The sequence below is a fragment of the Sabethes cyaneus genome, chromosome 3 (assembly GCF_943734655.1).
Source record: "Sabethes cyaneus chromosome 3, idSabCyanKW18_F2, whole genome shotgun sequence".
Lineage (NCBI taxonomy): Eukaryota > Metazoa > Arthropoda > Insecta > Diptera > Culicidae > Sabethes > Sabethes cyaneus.
The window spans coordinates 131,025,610-131,032,744 of NC_071355.1; positions in this window are offsets into that span (position 1 = coordinate 131,025,610).

Sequence of the window (7,135 nt, forward strand, 5' to 3'; positions counted from 1 at the left end):
TAGCCGGACTGATTAAACCACAAACGACAAATGCTCGTCTCCAGTAGAGTTGCCTACTAAGCAAGTCAGTTCCGTTCCAAAAAAAATGATGTCACGTTGTCGAAGAGGAAATTTTATTTTAACGGTAGTATCCAAAATACAGCAACGGCCGGGCATATACCAAAATGTAATTTTACCTGGGAAAACTGATTGTTGAACGTTGCCCAGCTATCAGCTTCCTATGCGATCTGCGATTCACCAAATCGCCTTCAATTTCGCTCCGAAAACGTTGAATAAGCATGCATCCATGCAAGCATGCAATTTACACCAGTTGGATCACCAGTGCAATAATTGAGGTTGTGGACACGAGGATACAAGAATCGGTGTTAGAGTCACGAAATAAATTGTCCATCGGCTGGACATAGACTATGCTCCTTACTAACCTGGCAGGCCGTAGAGCACCACCGGTGACTCTACCGATGCGATCCGATGCGATGTCGTGGTTGCGCAACCTGCGCGTCCCTTTAGTCCTGTGATGACGTCGGTTCAGTAGAACAAAGGCGCCGCTGCAGTTTGGCGATGGCGTCGTTGCAGTATAATGGATGAATAGTACAATAGCCCAATTGCTTCCCTTAGCAATGGCTACTATACAACGTGGCGTGGGTTGCCGAAAATAACCGTCCAGTGATTGTTCCCGTTTCCGAAAGCGCTGCCGTTGATTGTGTCCTACAATCGTCCTCCGAGTCCTTGAAACCAATCCGGTTCGAAGGACCAGCTATGTTGGGGATGTGGCTGGTCCTTCGTCTGGCCTTCGATAGCCGATGTTGAGTGTATGGAGAATCAGCCGGTTATTCCTTGCAACCGGATTTCCTTCCGTTGATCCGTCCCTGGATCGTGCCTTGGATGTCACCACCGAAATTGATTTAAAACACCGAGTAGTTACGGAAACACACTGTCTTTACTTAACGACTGTATATTAATAACTAGGTAATTGGCTTAATCTAAGTTAACAAAGGTTTAATTGCTTGGGACGGAGAATCGACCTCAAGCGTCCGATTTCGACCGTTAAGGGGAGGCGACTGATCTCCCTCTGATCAGATTCGATCATGCAGCATCCACTCTCCTGAGATATGACGATAGCGTTAGCGGCTGCTTAGTTATGGACGTGCTCCGGTCACTCCAACTAGCTCCCTCTCGCTTATTGATTGATCGATTTTGGCTGCGATTTTGGTAACTCTATATATATATATAGAGTTACCAAACAACTTTTAAACGAAACGTCGTATCACGAAACAACTCAATAGTGATCTACTAGACAATAATACCTTTCAAACAAAAGTAATTGCGAACGATTCGGTTCAGCCATCCCTGAGAAACAGGCGATAGAAAAAATCATTACATACACACACACACACACACACACACACACACACACACACACACACACACACACACACACACACACACACACACACACACACACACACACACACACACGCACACACACACACACGCACACACACACACGCACACACGCACACACGCACACACACACACACACACACACACACACACACACACACACACACACACGCACGCACACACACACACACACACACACACACACACGCACACACACACACACACACACGCACACACACACGCACACACGCACACACACGCACACACACACACACACACACACACACATACACACGCACACACGCACACACACACACACACACACACACACACACACACACACACACACACACACACACACACACACACACACACACACACACACACACACACACACACACACACACACACACACACACACACACACACACACACACACACACACACACACACACACACACACACACACACACACACACACACACACACACACACACACACACACGCACACATTGCTCAAATCGTCGAACTCTATCGATTGGTATATGTGACTTGGCCCTCCGGGCCTCGGATAAATTTCGTGTTTTTCGACCAATTTTTAAACCTATGTTATAGTATAACAAAGGTAAAAAACAAGAATATATAAATTTGAGTGCCTGTACGTTGTTGGATCATGATTATGCATATTCAACAAGTTATGTTGAACAACTTTCATTAGGTGGACTAGTGAAACCTTCTGATATGTTACTTGAACAAGCTCAAGGTCTTGAAAAGCTTTTTCAACTTTATCATAAAGAAGGCATTTCTAAACAAAAAGCGGTGGTTCACCACCCGAAAAAAATAGCCATAACACGAAGATAATGCACTCTCTTGCACACTCATAGAAATGCCCGTATGTACGTGTGGGTGAAAATCTGCCAAAATGTTTCGATCCCTTGCGCTCTTTAAGAAATCCCTATTCCGCTTCACCCCTACAGTAAACTTTTGGAGGTGGCAGCAGCTTACGTTCGTCAACGCGAATTATCGTCCTCTCATGGTAATTTTTTTAAGCGACAGAATAAAATATATAATTAAAAGAGGCAGTAAATTTGAAATGAAATATGGCCAATTCTATTGCATAAAATAAATCCTTTTCAACATACTTTGGAATTTCCTAACCGTATACCGTTTGCATCGGGGGACTATCACCCCTATTCATTGGCGGAACTAAGCGCTCATTCCTAGGTGGGGCTATAGCCCTCAGAATTTTTTTCAACCGTTTTATTTCGTCGGCATATTAAAATTTAATGCACATTAATGCCTGGAATCTTATAAAAGTCAAACTTTACTCTTTACAAACTTTACGCAAATAAACTTTACTCTGAAGTTTTTCGTACCTATAGTTATCTAACTATCGGTTTTTCAAAAATTAAAAACCTTAGTCAATTTTTCTAGGGGGGGCTAAATCTTTTCTAGAGAGGGCTTAGCCCCCCCCCTGGTTCCGCTAATGCCCCTATTCCTTAAAAAACAACAGCAACCCAGAGCCCACATATCGCATGCCGTATGCGGCCCGCGGGTCGCATGTGGTGGCCCTTCGAGACGGTTCTTTCGGCCCGCGGACTGATTTGAAAGATGGTGACTGATAAAAAAAATTACAAGGTATACAGCCCTAAGGGTTGTACGAAAGGGTGACGTAGGACTATGTCAGATCATTAGATCAAAGACTAATGTAAACTGCATATCTGGTATATGCATGTTTATAAGAATATGTGAGTGTCATTGTTTAAGTGAATGTTTTAAAGAGAAGAGCGAAATATTCAGATTCAATTTTTCATTCAATGCAATGGTGGCTTTGAAAATACGTGGACAGGGGTTCATAAGTACAACGCCTGCAATCATTGAGACAGAGATATATTTTTTAAATCACTTGTGTGCACATTAAGCTTGAAATAGTAATAAATGACCAGCCCACAGATTATTGTATTAAATATTATTATGCGTAGCTTGACATGCTTCAATAATCTTACTTTAACTCGCTTGTGGCCTTTAAAAGGGCCATTGGTTACAAATAACATTAAAGCCAAAGTACGTTCATCGCAAATATGGTGTGCCATTCGAATGTACCGTCAAACGGGGTAACTTGCAACAGCGGGGTAACATGCAACAACGCAATATCGGTTCAATTCATTGTATTTTTGAACTGTTACCTCAATTTTCAATCTATATTAGTCACCGAATCTTGCTGATAACAGATCAAAGAAGCCTCAGATGCTGTTATGTTAACTTTCTGCTTTTTTAGTAATTTTTAAAAAATCTCACAACATGGTATCAAATTCATTGTCAGTTTTTCGTCTGTAAAACGTTTGTTTCGCCCACAAGCACTTCAAATAAAAGAAGCCTAACATACATTTTTATAGTAAGGTGAATAATAAGGAAACAAAATAATTGATTTATGATAACTAGTTTTGTTTATCCTGCTTGTTACCACATTATTCGTAAAACAAGTACTTAAACGGGGTAACTTGCAACAGCTGGTAGATATAAAAAGCTGTGTTCCGTTAACTACACGAAGCAAGTTTTCATTTAATTTTGCATCAAGCGATACTAAAAGCACAGCTGAAGAGTGTGAGATGCTTTAAGTAAGTCGGAAATATGCCAGTTTTTTCGGTTTATACTGAAAATGGCCATAGAAGAGCCAAAAAGAAAATAACCTCACTGAGAGAAATCGTTCAGCAATATGATAGTGTCTAGTTATGATCACTCGTAACGTAATGAACATACATATATTTCGTAAACAAGATATCGATGAATTTTTACTCCCCCGCTCCCCTTCGCGAAGGAATTATTTATAGTAGACTAGCTGACCCGACAAACTTCGTATTGCCACAAATTAACCTGTGTTGTACATAAATCATGAATCTCGGATGATCTTTGTTTTGCAAGTTTCTGAGCATTTAAGTCGCCTTAAATACTACTTAAATGCTATTTTGGCAAAATATACAGCTACTTTACTGATAACCTTCTTATAGTGCTGACAATGCTAATTTACAGCTAATTACCGACCCGAAGAATTTGAATACAATTTTGGCTGCCAATTTACAACACCTATGCAGTCAAAAAGCTAATATACAACAACGTGCAGTATAGAATGCCAGATACGCTGATTTGCTGCTTATGTTAATGCTTATTTGTTACCTGGAATGGACAGTTTAATATACAAATTTGCCATGTTTCCTCACGGCAAAGTCGAACACAACTCCCCTGTCCCCTCATTTCATAGCCAGAAAGCGGATAGCAATATTCGCCATGATTGTAAAACATTTCGCCGAATATCATTTTGCGAAAAACCTTAAGTGGAATGTACCATTTCACGGAAAACTTTTTTGTGGAAAGTACCATTTCGCGATCCTCTCCTTACTCGCTGTCGCTCCTTCCAGGAAACCCACGCCTAGGCAAACAAATAAACCTAGACAGTAGTGATTTCTGCGGGGAGTTGCCTCCCCCCAGTGGGCAGTGCTTCCGACGGCGGGTCGCCGGCAACACTCGCGGCCGTCTCGTCCTGAATTGTCTAGTGTTACTATAAATAGTTTTTGTGGTCTTGTTATTGACTAATGTTTTATGGAGGAGTCTCGAATTTCTCGAGTCCGATTAGTTTTTAAGTTACGCAAAAATTTCTGTTTTATTTGTATAAGAGTCCATATACCCCTACCACAGGGGTGAGAGGTTTAACTATCATAAAATAAATTCAAGACACAAAAATCTCCCACATGCCAAATTTGGTTCCATTTGCTTGATTAGTTCTCAAGTTATAAGGAAATTTGAATTTCATTTGTATGGAGCCCCCCCTCCTAAACAGGGCAGGGGTCTTAATTCATCATAGAAAAAATTTCTGTCCCCTAAAAGCCCCACATGCCAAATTTGGTTCCATTTGCTTGAATAGTACTCAAATTACAAGGAAATTTGCATTTCATTTGTATGGGAGCCCCCCTCTTAAAATGGGAAGGTGTCGTAATTCAAGATAGAAAAAATTTCTGTCATCTAAAATTCCCACATGTCAAATTTGGTTACATTTGCTTGATTAGTTCTCGAGATAAGAGGAAATTTGCATTTCATTTGTATGGAAGCCCACCCTCTTAAATGGGAGATGGGCCATAACTCGCTTTCTAAAGAGGAGAGGGGTCTCAATTCACCATAGAAAAAATCTTGCGTCCAAAACCACTTACATGTCAAATTTGGTTCCATGCTTGATTAGTTCTCGAGTTATGAGGAAATTTGTTTTTCATTTGTATAGGAGCTCCCCCTCCTAGAGTGTGGAGAGGTTTCAATTTATCACAGAAAAAAATTTTGCCTCCAAGAACACCTACATGCCAAATTTGGTTCCATTTGCTTAATTAGTTCTCGAGTTATGAGAAAATTTGTATACCGTTTGTATGGGAGCCCCCCCCTCTTAAAGTGGGAAGGAGTCCTAATTGACCATAGAAAACTTTCTTGCCTTCGAAAAATTCACATGCTAAATTTGGTTCCATTTGCTTGATTAGTTCTCAAGTTATGAGGAAATTTGTATTTCATTTGTAAAGGAGCCCCCCCTCCTGAAGTGGGGAGGGGTCCCAATTCAGCATAGAAAAAAATTTGTCTCCAAAAACACCCACATGCCAAATTTGGTTCCATTTGCTTGATTAGTTCTCGAGTTGTGAGGAAATTTGTATTTCATTTGTACAGAAGCCCCCCTCTTAAAGTGGGGAGGGGTCCTAATTTACCATAGAAAATTTTCTTGCCCTCGAAAACCTTCACATGCCACATTTGGTTCCATTTGCTTGATTAGTTCTCGAGTTATGAGGAAATTTGCATGGAAGCCCCCCCTCTTAAGTGAGTCATAACTCCCCTTCTAAAGAGGGGAGGGATCTCAATTTACCATCGAATAAATTCTTGTCCCCAAAAACACCCAAATGCCAAATTTTGTTCTATTTGCTTGATTAGTTCGCGAGTTATGCAGAAATTTGTGTTTCATTTGTATGGGAGCCCCCAATCTTAGTGGGGGGAGGGGTCTCTAACCATCACTAAAACCTTTCATGGCCCCAAAACCCTCTACATGCAAATTTTCACGCCGATTAGTTCAGTAGTTTTTGATTCTATTAGGAACATCCCGACAGACAGACAGAAATCCATTTTTATATATAAGACTAGCTGACCCGACAAACTTCGTATTGCCACAAATTAAACTGTGTTGTACATAAATCGTGAATCTCGGATGACCTTTGTTACAATCTTGAGTTTTGCAAGTTTCTGGGGAGCTCATGGGTGTTTTAAAATACAAATTTTCCTCACAGCAAAGTAGAAAACCACTCCCCTTATTGCTTAGCCTGATAAAATAAAGCGGATAGCATTAAAATATTCGCCATCATTACAAACCATTTCGCCGAATACAATTTTGCGGAACACCAATTCTCGTTTGACCATAACGCGGAATATAGTGTTTCGCAGGATACCATTTCGCGAAAAACCTTATGCGGAATGTACCATTTCACGGAAAATCTTTTCGTAGAAAGTACTATTTCGCAGGGGTTACCCAACTGAAGGAAAGTAATTGAGGTCAGTATATCTTGGAAAATAAATAAACCTAGATTGAGGTGACCTCTACGGTGGAATGCCCCCCGCAATGGACGTCGCTTCCGACAGCAGGTCGCTGGCAACACTCGCGGCCTGTGGCCGTCTCGCGCTGAATTATCTAATGTTACTATTGATAGTTTTTGGTGGT